The following is a 15,071-nucleotide window of genomic DNA, read 5'->3' on the forward strand; positions in this document are numbered from 1 at the left end:
TATATCTACCTAGAAGCTCAAGAGTTGCTTTTGTTTTTTATCTATTATTATAGTTTCAATCTTTTAATCAAAGTGTTTAGAATATTAACATCTAATATAATTATTGATATTATTGGATTTAGGTACATGTAGTTATTTGTTTTCTGTCAGTTTTCTGTTTTTTCTTTCTTTGTAACTTCTACCCTCTTTTTAAAATTTTTGTATAACTTAATTTTAATTTATTTATTTACCTTTTAATGCCAAGTTTAGGGGTCATTCAGATAACCTGGGCAGAACGTATACCCTGATTTGCGTTTCTGTTCCCTGACTTTCTCCTTTCTGATTCCCTTTTTCTTCTTTGGAAGCTTTGGGTGTCCTGGTTTCTCCTTCCAGAAAGATATTGGATTTTCTATTAGAGTTTAAGCTACTCCAAGTGTCTGTCTTGATTGTTGCTGTCAGTGAAAAGAAAGAAAGAAAGTAGGAAAGGATGAAAGGAAGGAAGGGTCAAATAATGAAACCTGGAATATCAGTGCATACCTTGTTGCCTCCTCCAAGTCTTAACTTCTTTCCAAAATCTTTCTACTTTTTTTCATCTTCATATTTTTTTAAATTGAGTTTACAATTGATATCCCCAAGAGTGTTATTTGTTAGTCACTTACTCTTCAGTCACAGAAACAGTGACTTTCATAAACAGTCATTTTTATAAACCTTGGTTTTTTTCCCCTCTTTTCTTTGTGTAGAAGGTCTATTGATTGGTCTTCAAATTCATGGACATATTTTATTTTCAGCAATATCCCCTCTTGTGACTTTTCTATTTCAGATATTGTGTACTTTAGATGTAAAATTTCTATTTGATTCCTTTTAGCAGTTTTCCTTTCTTTATTGATATTTCTGATCCATTCATGTATTTAGACTTTTTCTTTAATTGCTTGAACATATTTATTTAACTGCATAAATCCCTTTCATGCTACTAACAATGCATGGACCAACTTGAGTCTTCTTTACTAACTACAGATTTCTCTTATTTGGGGAATAAATTTTCCTTTTTTTTTTTTTTTTTTTTTTTTTTTGCACGTCAAGGAGCTTTTGATTGTGCAGTGGAAATTATGTATAATCCATTTTAGATGATACAAATATATTATTGTGTTCTGAAATATATTGATTTCGTTTCTAACAGATAATAAAATAATAGCTAATCCCTTTGAATTTGGAGAATCATGGTGTTCTCTACTTTGCTGGTTCAAGTGCTTGGTTTTACTCTCTGGCCAAGAGAAAATGCTTTTGGATTATTGTCTTTATTCCAAAAGTGGACCTTCCATGGAAAGCGTGAGGTGTTCAAAACTGCCTATAAATTGGCAAATCTCAAGCTCAAAATTCAGTCTTTCCTTCATTGATTAATGGCTTAAATCTCTGTTCAGCAATTTTAGGCTTGCAGCTAATGCTTCGTGGTAATCCTTATAAATCTTCCCAAAAGGAAATTTTCTTCAAAGTCATTTTTCCATTTTTGTTTCTGTTTTCAGAGCTTCAAATTGTTATTTGTAGGGGAGTTAGTACAACACAAGCTACTGTACTATTTCTGGAATGAGAATTGTCTGTTTTCTATTCATTAATATGTATCTGTAAAATAAATCAATACAAACTTAAGAATCAAAGAGGCTTAAGAATTTAGTGTAAGAAAGCATACTGGAAACGATAGAAAACATTGAAACAAAGGTATCATAATTTTAGGTGTAAGGGAGTTTGCTAATTGATTAATTGTAAAAGTATTTGCCAGTTTGAGGTCCTCTTGTCTAGTAGATATACTACTGTGCTCTTTCCTTAGATGCTCTCCTGAATCACTGTTGAAACAAAATAATCTCAAAAGCTATTGAAATAACCCTGCTTCAATGTATTTTGGTCTTCCTTTGCTTATAAGTATTTCCACGGAATTGTAGATTCTTGAACTTAGAAGGAACCTGTATGATAACCTATAATCTGATCTCACATCCAGTGTAAGAATTCCTTCTCCACCTCCTGAACAAATGATCACGCAAACAGTTCAAACACTATTAGTGATAGGGTGTTCATTTTTCTGCTTTTACTCAGAAACAGATGCAAGCATTATGTTTTGCTGTGAAAGACACACAGTGAAAAAGAACATGTTCTTTTATTATCCAAAATCCAACAGAATTAACCAGATTGGACAACTTAATTTCAATTCCTTGCTACCAGAAGTATCATCTAAAGAGGCTGTGACTAAGGCTGAACTTACTCTGAAAACTCCTAGAAGCCAAGCATGAAAACCAGATTTGGGTAAAAAAAAAGTTGATTGTTAATCTATTTATAGTTAAATTTATGTCCCAAGAAGACAGTGAGCAGAATAGGAAGTTTTATTTCCTAAGCTAATTTTTTTTCCTTATTTGGGGCAAATAAACCAGGCTGTACCACTTCTCAGGGTTTCTCCCTGCAAGGACATCCTGGCTCTGCTATAGACTTAGACCCAGAGGCACAGGCTGATAAATGGTACTTACAAATTCAAAATGTGATTTCATTTAAAATTGAATATACTACTCTTCAACCTAGGAAAATCTGTTACTATTTAAATAAACAAAATGTACTTTATATACATTCATTCTAGGACTTCTATGTAGCTATATATATATATATATATATATATATATATATATATATATATATATATAAATTTATTTTCACACATTGGCTATGTGGGTTTACCTATATGTATTTATAAATTCTGACAAGTTGACTAACAGTCAGATAGGACTTGAATATATTCTTCCATGGTACAAGTTATTGAAAAATGTCTTCCTCAAAGTTTTGCTGTCATAGGGCAAATACACTTCTCAGATGACTAGTTAAATGTGTGGTTCAACTTTTTGCTGCAAGTTTCACATGTCGATGACCTATAAGACATTACATAATTGCAAATGCTATGATAAATATGATGATTTATGATGTGTGTATTAAAGCCAAATCAATATGTGTGAATTTCTTTTAAGGTTCCCCATAGAGATTCAATTCAGGGTCCATGTAAATTTAATCTATGTCCTTATTTATGGTCCTTTATCATCAATTAAAACAAATCAGAATACCATTCACAATTTAGAGGTTAAACATCAAAGAAAGAGAGTCATTTGAAGTATTTTCTAAGTGTAAGTTTTTAAAATAAAACTTCCAAAGCTTAGAGGTCTGTTCTTTATTTTAGGAATGGATTGTAACCTGATCGATGTTGGAAAAAGAAAATGCTCTATTGCTATTTAGAAGTAATTGTTTTGTCAATGGACAAAGGAAAAGTTCTCTATGTTGGTAAAATAGGAAATTGTGAAATGATTAAATGGCTAAAAGCAAATTCTCAGGGTTTGATGTCATCAGTACCCATAGTAAATCAGGAGCTCATCAGTTTGGTGGCAATTTGCTAAAGTAGAAAGCTGAAAGTATTATAAAACGAAGCCACATCGAACTTTACTTTTATGTGATATTTCACACCTAAAGCTGATAGATATGGAAATTTTAATAGCCAAAAGACAGTGTATTAAATCTACTCTTCTGTCAGAGCCAAGTATATATTTGGTAAATAAGACAAAGTTGCCACTTACACAGGCAAAAGTAAAAAGTCTTGGGTAGAGTCCATGGATTTGCTTAAGATATATAATGCCAAAAGGAAAATATTATGTATAAAGTTTTTAATATAATATAAAGCACATAATTTTTCAAAACAGATTCATAAAAATCTACAAACAGAAACTGTAGAAAACATGGATGTAGCATGGAAGAAGAGGAAATTCTGTTTTATTAGAAGTACACGGCAGTAATGATAATATCGAATACTCTATAAACCCAAATTTGTGGAGAGGAAGTATTGAAGAATAAGAAAATGTATGCTGGCTCTGGGAACTTGTTCCCTTTCTAGTGACTCTTTTTGCCCTCTTGTTCCCTTTTTGTACTCTTTTTAGTGACTTTTGCCTCCCTGTTTATGGTTATGGTGGTACCTGAATAGATTTGGATACCTGATGTGTCCTGTTAGAATGCATGCCAGTTTCCATAAAGCATGGTCTTAGATTATTCTCAGAGTAAACTGAGGCTTATCAGATACCCCAAATGGGTGCACCTGGGTGACTCAGTCAGTTAAGCATCTCTTGATTTCTGCTCAGATCATGATCTCACAGTTCGTGGGTTCGAACCCCACGTCAGGCTCTTCGCTGACAGTGTGGAGCCTGTTTGGGATTCTTTCTCTCCCCGTCTCTCTGCCCCTCCTGAGTCTCTCTATCTGTCTGTCTCTCTCTCTCAAAGTAAATAAATAAACTTAAAAAATACCCCAAACATAACGGGGAGAGAGAAAAAGAAAGATTCACAAAGGAGTAAATGACATGATAGGGAACCAGGAAGCAAATATGAGTCTCTGTGATTTTTGTCAGGAATCTAGATGAAATTTTTTCCATGGTATGTGTATATATATATGTATATAGATAGATAGATAGATAGATAGATAGATAGATTCTATGTATAGATACAGATATAGATATAGATATATTCTATATATTCTATATATAAATTCTATAAATATTATAAATTTCAGATGAAATGAAAATATTCATAAGGAAAATGAACTTTTTATGTATGTTTATTGTTTGAATTTCAACATATACCTCATGATCATAGAAAAAACAATCTAGGACTTGATGATAGGTAGATAAACATATAGATAGATAATCATAAACATCAGCTGACTAAATGCAGAGAATCTTAAAATAATATGGAGGAAGAAGGAAATGGATAAAAAACATTAAATGAAGTTGGAAAGCCCTTATAAAGAATATTTAATGCATAATCAATATTTATTGAGTAAAATCAGAAAAAAACAATGCTAGGGGAGTCTGGGTGGCACAGATGGGTAAGTATCCAACTCTTAGTTTTGGCTTAGGTCATAATCTCGCAGTTCATGGAATTAAGCCCCATGTGAGGCTGGCCTCTGACAGTGTGGAACCTGCTTGTGATTCTCTCACTCCTCTCTCTGCACCTACCCCACTCATCAGTGGACACTCTCTCTCAAAATAAATAAATAAATAAATAAACTTCAGTTTCCAACTTCTGCTCAGGTCATGATCTCATGGTTTGTGGGTTCAAGCCCCATGTCGGGCTGTGTGCTGACAGCTCAGAGCCTGGAGCCTGCTTCCCACTCACACTCTGTCTCTCTCTCAAAAATAAATGAACATTAAAAAATAATAAATAAATGAACAAACAAACTTTAAAAGAAAAAGCACTGCTAATACTTTATGAGAAAAAAATGCATAAATGGTTGAAATAGGTTCACATGTCTATTTTCCAGTCCTAAAAACACAGTATTCTTGAATGTAATATATCTTGAGATTCAAATACAATAATATATAAATTTTACCATGAAAATAGCATCAACTGTGGTAGAGACCCCCATAACAGTAATATGCTAATAGGAAGGTATAATTTATTAAGATAGATGACTGAATAACAAATAGAATAAAACTATCAAAAGGGTTATATATTTTCTTTATGCTGTATGGAAAGTGAAATGTGATTTTTTTCCCTAAGATTTTATTTAAATTCAACTTGGTTAACATACACTGTAGTATTGGTTTCAGAAGTAGAATTTAGTGATTCATCACTTACATATAACACCCAGTGCTCATCACAAGTGCCCTCCATAATGACCATCATCCACTGAGCCCATTCCCTCGCCCATCTCCCCTCCAGGAACCCTCAGTTTATTCTTTATTAAGAGTGTTTTATGGTTCACCACCTTCTATTTTTATCTTATTTTATTTTTCCTTCCCTTCCCCTATGAAGTGAAATGTAATTTAAATGTAAACTATTAATGCAACAATTTAAGAAATAACGAACATTAAGCCATATTAAGTGAGCCACCATTTAAAAATAAAAAAGGTATGATCCTTCTCTTCTGCCCTCATTGGATCACGTTTAGTTTTTGTGTTTTTGTTTTTTTTTTTTTGGTTTTTGTTTTCTGTGATTTAATTCTTTGCAGTTAAAACAGCAAATATAGGAAAGCAACTTTGCAAGGGGTATAGAATTATTCTGAGAAATGACATCTTCATAATAACAGGCACCAGGATTGTCTTATTGATTTCTGTAGCATAGATCTCTAGCACAGTGTCTGATACATAGTAAATGAAAAGTATATGCATATGTGTTAAGTATATAACAACTGTATTCAAATATTTAATGTCAGATTAAAGTCTTTAAAATTATGTAACTGGTAGAATTTTGACCAAAGGATGGGAATAACCAGAATCAAAGTATGTTTCAATAATAAAGTGGTTTGTCATTTCCTTTAGTTGATTGAGAGTAGATTTGAAGACTAATTTTTGTGTTTACTGTGGAAGACACTCAAAATACAGTCGGTGGTGAAAAATGTTAGAAAAATGATTTTGGAGCCTTGCTAAACCTTCACAATCTATAATTGTATATTATCATCTCCCTCTCTTTCTCTCTCACTTTTTCAGCTTTCTAATTGCCCAAGTATTAATAAAATTATGCCAACAAAATTAATTGAGATTTTAAGCTGTTGTTAAATGCTAAAACTTTGCATAGTGATAATCAATTATCAGCTATTTCATTTGAAAAGTCAAAGTTGCAGCTTAAAATAACATTAAAATAACAATAAAACAGTATACCCACATACATTAAAAAAGCTCGTTTACTATACTCATTGACTATAATTAAGAAATCTAACAAATAATAATATGAATAACATAATTATCGGGCCTACTTAGATACTACTTCTTCTGAAAATCATGTATTACACCAGTCTTATTGTCTTAAACCAGTGTAAGGAATCACATACCTCTAGCCTCACTTTCCTAAGTTACCCGTTGTTTATATATATATATGACAGCAACATTTAATTGATAGAAAACTTTTTTTTCCCATTATTGAACACATTTGACTTACTGCTATTTCATAGTGCTATATCTTCCTTGGGTTATTTCATAACTTTTAATTTCTTTTTAGCTGAGGATATTTCCATTGAGACCATTACAATAAGAAGACTGAAGGTCTGAGATCAGAAAGAAGACCGCTTCAAGCAGAGAGAATACTTGGGTAAGTACCTTGCTTACTCAAGGGACCAAAAGGACAATGTACTACAACGTAGTAAGTGAGGGACAAAAGAGTAGGAAATGAGAGGTGTATGGGGGCCTTCTATGCTAAGGTGATGGGAAAACATTAGAGAGTTTACAGCAGGGAGTTGGAATGAACTGAGATATGTTTTTAAAAGGTCACTGTGACTGCTTTGTGGAGGACAGATAACAAAGAGACCAGAGTAAAAGCAGGCAGGGGGTATTCCATTATTTTAGGCAAAAGCTAGTAGTGGCTTAGAGTAGGGTATAAGTGCTAGAAATAGAATCTGACAAGTTCTCTGTATGCTCAATTTGGAGACAGTACAACCTGCTGTGGTATTCAACTGGGAAAGGCAGGAAAGAGAGCAGGGGGCAATAATAGCTCATAAAGTTTTGGCATGCTCAACTGGATGGATCATTATTAGAATTTATAGAGATGAGAAGTTCAGAGGGAGAAACAGATTTGAAGTAAAGAAGGGGAAAATCAAGTGTTAATTATTGATGTGTTAATTTTTGGATGCTTATTAGATATCTAACTATAGACATAAAGGGGGCAGTTGAATATACAAGTCTTGAGTACTAAGAACCAGGTTACAAAATCTTCTTACCAAGTCAAATATCCATCCCTGCCTGGAGAGCTTATCAGAATTCTTAATGAGTTGTTTTATTTTGTTTTGTTAAGTTTGATTTGGTTTTAAATTATAGTTCCCAAACCTCTGATAGTTTTTCGAAGAAATTATACTCTTCTTCTTCAATATAGTATTTCTTCATGTAAGGAGAAATATTTTAGTGATGATTTGCATTTGTCATGTAAACTTAATGGAAGCAGAAGTTTCTAAAACTCAGAGGACAATAATGAAGATAAAATGAAAGTTCTGTACTTGTATGCTGATTCAGTTTGAATTTTTTCTCTCTGCTCCTTCATACATCCTGAGAAATTGTGACTCGATATGAATATTGAACCATATGGTTAGAAAACAATGGAGATCCTTTCCATGTATTTTAGCCCAAATAACTAGAGTCTGTCCTTAGTTTTCTTCTCAAGAACATTCTTCCTTTGTCTATCCCCTTTCTGCTTTGTATCATCACATTTTTTTTTGTTGTTGTTGTTGTTGTTGTGAATTTTCATTTGGAGCATTTTCGTCTTTATAATCCATGTTCTGTTCCGTTTCACCTTAAACAAATAAAAAAAAGCAACTTAGTTAAAATATCTCTCTAGCTAAGAACCCATTTATCTGTTCTCATTTTTTTTTTAGCTTTTTTTTTTTTAACGTTTATTTATTTTGGAGACAGGGAGAGACAGAGCATGAACAGGGGAGGGGCAGAGAGAGAGGGAGACACAGAATCTGAAACAGGCTCCAGGCTCTGAGCTGTCAGCACAGAGCCCGACGCAGGGCTCGAACCCACGGACGGTGAGATCATGACCTGAGCCGAAGTCGGACGCTTAACTGACCAAGCCATCCAGGCGCCCCTATCTTTTCTCATTTTTATAGAAAAATTCTAAAGATTAATTGTCTAGACAACTCATCACTTTGTACATACTCTGTTAACATTGCTAATCTCCACCTCAGTCCACAAAAACTCTCCAAAGCTACCAAAGACTTACATATTTCCCACTAAAAAGAAATGTTTCTATCCTAATCTCATTTGATTTCTCAGTAACTCTTTATACATTTATCATACCTTTTATAAACTCCTACTTAACTTTTCATACTAACTTTCACAACAGTATGCAGTCCTGTTTTTCTCCCTAATTTATTGGCCATTGCCTCTCAATATTCTCACTGATTTAATAAGTTTGATCAGACTTTTAAATATTAGAGTTCCTTCAAATTATGTCGTGGGTTTTTTTTTTTTTTTTTTTTTTTTCTGTATATTCACTGCGCACCAAATTTTATGGCCATCTGTTTGGTGATTACTTTCAAAATATATCTCAAGCCAAAACAATTTCTTTGCAACTCAGATTGGTATAGTCAAATTTATACTTGACATTTCCACTTAATCATTTCAAACTTGTGTGGTAAACATCAGACTGGATTCTCTTTTTATCCAAAACCTTATACTCATTTAGTAAATGGCATCACTGTCCACCATCTTGCTAAAGCCAGAGATTCAGAGCCATATTCCACTTATTCCTTTTCCATACTTTCCATATCCAGTTTTGGTAAGTCCTTTTCATTCTATCCCTAGAACATATCTGATATCCATTCATTTTTCTCCATTCCCACTCCAACTTTGTTAAAGCCACCATATTTTTTAATGTAGTTATTTCAATGACTTCTTAAATGATCCCTGTCTAAAATCTACTTAAAAATACAGGAATCAGTGATCTTTAAAAGGAAAAGAACTGATCATATAATTCTCTAGCATGGCTTCCCAATGACCAAGAAGGCTCTCTGAATCTAAGCTCTCCCTTCCTCCCATCCCAATCTTTTGCCAATACCTCCTTCATTCAATTTGCTCCATTCTACTTTGGCCTTCCACTACTTAAAATATGCCAAGTGTCTTTCTGCTTAAGGGTTTTACTCTTTCCTCCTTTGAGAATGTTTAATCCTGGCCCTTTGCTTGTCTGCTCTTATTTTTCCATGCCAACTTAAAAATCATCTCCACATTGATTTATCTAATCCCATTACCTAAATTTATCTAATCCCATTACCTATCTAATCCCCTTACCTACTGTTCATATTTTCTATGTCAACATTCTTTTTATTTATCTTATGACATAGCCATTATAAATTTCCTTGAATTTCAGAGACCATATCTGTCTTATTTACCTGTAATGGTGTCTTCCAGTATATACTATGGACTTAATGTTTTCATCACCCCAAAATTCATACGTTGAAGCCTAAATACCATGCAATGGTATTTGGAAGTGAGGCCTTTAGAAGGTAATTAGGTCATGAGGATGGAGCTCGCATGCCTGGGAATAATGACCTTGTAAGAAAAGACAAGAGAGAGATGGCTTTTCTCTCTCTGCTCTCCATCACGTGAGGAGACAAGAAGATGTCAGTCTAGAAACCAGGAGGTGAGCCCTCACCAAAAACTAAATATGCTGGCACTTTGGTCTTGTACTTCCCAACCTGAAAAACTATGAGAAATAAATGATTGTTGTTTAAGCCATTCAGTTTATGGCAATTTGTTATTTGCCGCATGACCAGAATAAGGTCCACTAAATAATTTTTGATAGAAAGAAAGAGGAACTTTCCAAGAATACATAGAAGACATTTTATCTTAAAATCTGTGGACAGTAACAAATAGTTTTGGGAGTAACTGTGCTTTCATGGTCTTATTTGGCACCAGGACCTGAGAGTCTGGATGGCACTGCTTTACTAATTCGTTGGAATAAGCCCTTGGTATTTCTCTATAGTCTATGCATTCTTTCCTGGAAAGAATTTATGGATAGATTTTAATTTTTTGAACTCTTTGAAATTACATGTTGTTTTGTGAATTTTTTATTATGAACATTTGCCCAAGATGAGCTTTTTAAAAATTTCCAATCTTGTATTCAAGTTGCAGAAAAAGCTCAATTAAAAATGATTATAACAGTCATTGAAATCACTGTCATGAATTTTGGACACTACTCTGGGTCATCAATCTAATGTTCTTTCTTTCTTTTTTTGGTAAATAACTTACATACCTGGAAGCCAATATACAATCACATAAAGAATGCTGATTTTGAATCTTCAAAACCTAGTGGAGAATACTGTTTCTACTACTTACTACTTGGCTGAACTTGGGCAACTTAGTTAACCATTCTGTAAGCCATTCCACTGTATATAAAGTAAATCTAATAACATCTATTTTACAGACTAATTGTGAGAATTAGAGAAAGTATATACTAAGCACATAATATAGTACCTAATAAAAATTAATGGTCATTCAACATTGAAAAGCATTGATACTGTTATTGTAATAATAATCACTCTATATTTATCAACTTATTCTACTCATAATTTCATGTATAGCATGTTTGTATCCAGATGACTCAGAAATGTGAACTTTATTTGTGACATCATATCATTAAATAGCCTAGACTTGGTAAAGTTTCTGCCAGTTTCTATATATGCATATACTTTATACATATCATACCTACTAACTGGATTTGCCACTCTCCTTAAAACTATCGTTCACTCTTCCCTGTCCTGTTCCATGCTCAAGGATGCTTACTCCTACACATGGCACCACAGAGACCCTATTGATTTCTGGCCCCTGATTGAGTTTGTTCAATGGTATTGCAGGAAATCAGATGGCTAGGAGAAAATGTTGAAGGTATTTATCATTCCTAATAACCTCTGTCCTTACCTTGCCTCAATATGAGCAATGTCAGTATTCTGTTTTTGGTATTCTTGTTGGACAACTCTGATTCTATGACTTCACATTCTCTGTGAGGCCTCAATAACATCATTCCCACCGTGTTCCCAGGAAGCCTGTCACTAATGCTCCAGTTACGACCATACCTTGCTGTGACCCATAATTCAGGTCAAATTTGTGTAAAATTACCTTCATAAAAATGTGTTAAATTAAAAATTGAGTTTCCTCACAGTACTCTGAATGTCACCCTACTGTGTGCAAGTCAATGATCTAAGCATTATTAATCATCAGAACATCCAAGGACAAAATAATTCTGCCTAGTTCTACCATCACATAAAACTTTTCATTTAGCTGTGTACAGATGTGTTCTCAGTGATTCAGCTCAGTCAGTGTCACACTTTTATAAAGCAGATAGAAATAGGAAGCAATTTACTTCGCTGTTATAACGCTCCATTGCCACTTGGAAAAGGGAAATGTGCTAAACACAGAATGCTCTCTTATTGTTCTCTTCTAAAAGAATGTTTCCATAATTCTTCTGAAATCAAAATATATGTCTGTTGAATTAATGTCAGGGATTGAGTGGTAGTGATTTGCTTCCTCCTACACAATTTCAGAGAAGATGGGTAAAAAAGAAAGAAAAACAATTGCTTTCACTTAAGTACTTTTGACTTAAAGTACAAATGTCAGGAACAAAAAATTACAGAAATATATTTATAAGAAACAAGTGGATTTTCCAATGCTGATGTGCATTGTTTCCATTTAAACTAGTCCAGAATTTTAGTAGATGCAAAAGACAACATTATTCATTCAAATACATAGAGATAAGAGGGATGGAGGTAGAGATATATGTATATATACAAAAACACACATATATATACATGTATATTTTATCTTTTACATATTTTTTGGATTTTTGACATTATAAAAACATCTTCCATTTATTACCAATACTTGGAGAACACATAAAAAAGATTATTTTGCAAATCCTATATACATCATACTCTGTGCTTAATAGGTACAAGTGTCAGGAAGAACCTGAGCACATATTGTTTACAAAAATCTAAATTATTTGAAAAATGAGTATATTAATGGGGCACCTGGGTGGCTCAGTCAGTTAAGCATCTGACTCTTGGTTTGTGCTCAGGTCATGATCTTGTGGTTTGTGAGTTCAAGCCCTGTAACAAGCAGGCTTTGTGCTGGCAATGCAAAACATGGTTGGGATTTTCTGTCTCCTCTCTCTGTCTCTGCCTTTCCCCCACTTGTGCTCTCTCTGTCTCTGTCTCTATCTCTCTTTCTATCAATAATGAATAAATTAAAAAGAAGAAAAAGAGAATATATTAAAATTTTGACCATGAAAGTGAGGATAACAAAGAAGCACAATTAAGGGAAAATATTTTTTTGGAAATTAGGTAGAACAGACATTTCATTGGATTTGATTTCTATAGAGTAGATGGAATAAAATATTTTTTATATTGATAGTGTTTTCCCCCTAATATCCCAGCTTCTTTCTTAAGCTATTATGAGAGATTTATGCTCCCTCTCTAGTTTTCTTTATTTTAATTAACTTTGTTTTAAAAGTTTTATTTATTTAACATATGCTTATTGAAAAAGAACCAAAAGTGTACTCCTTGACTCTGAGATCAATTAAGGTAAAATTACCCACATGAACATACCTACTCAAGTGACATATAGAGTGATAAGGAGAGTATCCATCAGGGTTGCCCAGAGAAACAGAACCCGTAAGAGACAGATGATAGATTGATAGAGGATAGATAGATAGAGACAGAGAGACAACAATTATATAGATAGATTTCAAAGAATTGGCTTATGCAATTGTGAGAACTGACAAGTCTGTATTGTTTAGGGTAGGCTGGGAGGTTATAATTGTCAGGCAGGAACTTATGCTGTAGTCTTAAAGCAGAATTTCTTCTTCCTGCAGTAAACCTCAGTTTTGTTCTTACAGATGTACATGTGAATAAATGAGTCCCATTCACATTATTAAGGAAAATTCTCCTTTATTCAAAGTCAACTGATTGTGGATGTTAACCATATGTACAAAATACCTTCACCGTGACACCTAGATTCATGTTTTAGAAAATAACAGGATTATATGCCAACCAAGTTGACATATAAAACTAACCATCATAGGAGTAAAAACTTTTGGTGTAATAATAACTGATATTTGAATAGTAATTTAAAATGAAGTGAAATTACTTTAAAAGCCATTATCATAATTGATCTTTACAATGGGGTTGTAACAGAGGCTGTAAAATGTTTAACAGGCTCAGTTAACAGCACAATTTTTCACCTGAGGCATATCGACTCAAAGTAGTATATACAGACCAAATGGAATGAAAGACAATTTATGGGGGAAACAAAGATTTGACAATTATAAATGTCACAGGAAAATCTTTAAAAGAGAGAATCAGGGGTGCCTGGGTGGCTCAGTTGGTTAAGTGTGTGACTTCAGCTCAGGTCATGATCTTGTGGTTCATGGGTTCAAGCCCCACATTGGCTCCAGTCCCCATTGGGCTCACTGTCAGAAAAAAAAAAAAAACCTGCTTTGGATCCTCTCTCCCCCATCTCTGCCTCTCCCTCACTTTCTCTCTCTCTCAAAAATAAATAAACATTAAAAAGAGAGAGAATAAGTATGGAAATATTTTTAAACTATAGCAACTTATTTATAAATATTTTGCAGGAATCAGCAAAGCTGAGAGCTTTGGTTCTCAGATCAGAAAGATCTGATTCAATTTATTTGCTTATTCTTTCATCCATTCATTTATTGTATTTGACCTTCCTGGCCCCAGTTTTCTCATTTGTAAAATGCATTTAAAACTAGAGTTGTAGGGGCACCTGGGTAACTCAATTGTTAAGCATCCAACTATTGGTTTCCACTCAGGTCATGATCTCATGGTTCATGAGTTCGAGCCCCATGTGAGTCTTCACGCTGACAAGGCAGAGCTTGCTTGGGATTCTCTTTCTCCCTCTCTCATCACTCTTCCCCTGCTCATGTGCTTGCTCTCTCTCTCTCTCTCTCTCTCTTTCTGGAAATAACTAAATAAACTTAAAAAAATTTAATTGGAGAAACAGATCACAGGGGATGAGGAGGAGAGGGAGCCCTGTTCACAGAGAGAGAGAGAGACAGAGAGGAAAAGAGAAAACTACACAGGGGATCACACAAGGAAAATACTTCCCCAAAGCCATTAATGGGGAAAACTAGAGAGGCTGATTTTTCTGATTCTTACAGCCAGGGGGGCTCAAAAACTAGAGTTTTGGAAGTTCACGGCAAGGCAGAGGTGGAACCTGATGGGCACTACAGTGCTCCTGTGGAGAAGGTGAGCAGATAGGCCAGGCAGATGATGTGGTCTGAGGGTCCCCTGGGACACATTTCCCCCTTCTTGGAGTACATATGGGAGAGGTGGCATTTCCTCTCTGGGGACAGAATAGCTGGCAGGTGCCATTTCCCTCCTCTGCTCCTCAGCATAGGCACACAGACACCCGCTGAGGGCGACTAACCTGGACACTGGCTCTTTGCTGCACTTTACTCCAGACTCTATGCTCCTGTGCTTTGGTGCTACTGCCCTTCTGGAACAAACCTGCATCAGTGCCAGGGCAGTAAAACCCTCCCCCACGCACAGGTCCCCACCACACCTGGCCTGCCTTGGATAGATC

At 34.4% G+C, this 15,071-nt stretch overlaps 1 long non-coding RNA gene across 4 annotated transcripts in view; it reads left to right on the top strand.

The window, feature by feature from the left end:
• LOC123385474 overlaps positions 1-15,071 on the top strand; it is a 331,702-nt gene that overhangs the window by 174,424 nt on the left and 142,207 nt on the right. For all 4 annotated transcript variants that reach the window (XR_006598053.1, XR_006598051.1, XR_006598052.1 and 1 more), the window contains one exon: positions 6,982-7,071. This is a non-coding gene — a long non-coding RNA (uncharacterized LOC123385474). The remainder of the gene's footprint in view (positions 1-6,981; positions 7,072-15,071) is intronic.

The sequence above is a fragment of the Felis catus genome, chromosome B2 (assembly GCF_018350175.1).
Source record: "Felis catus isolate Fca126 chromosome B2, F.catus_Fca126_mat1.0, whole genome shotgun sequence".
Classification (NCBI taxonomy): Eukaryota; Metazoa; Chordata; class Mammalia; order Carnivora; family Felidae; genus Felis; species Felis catus.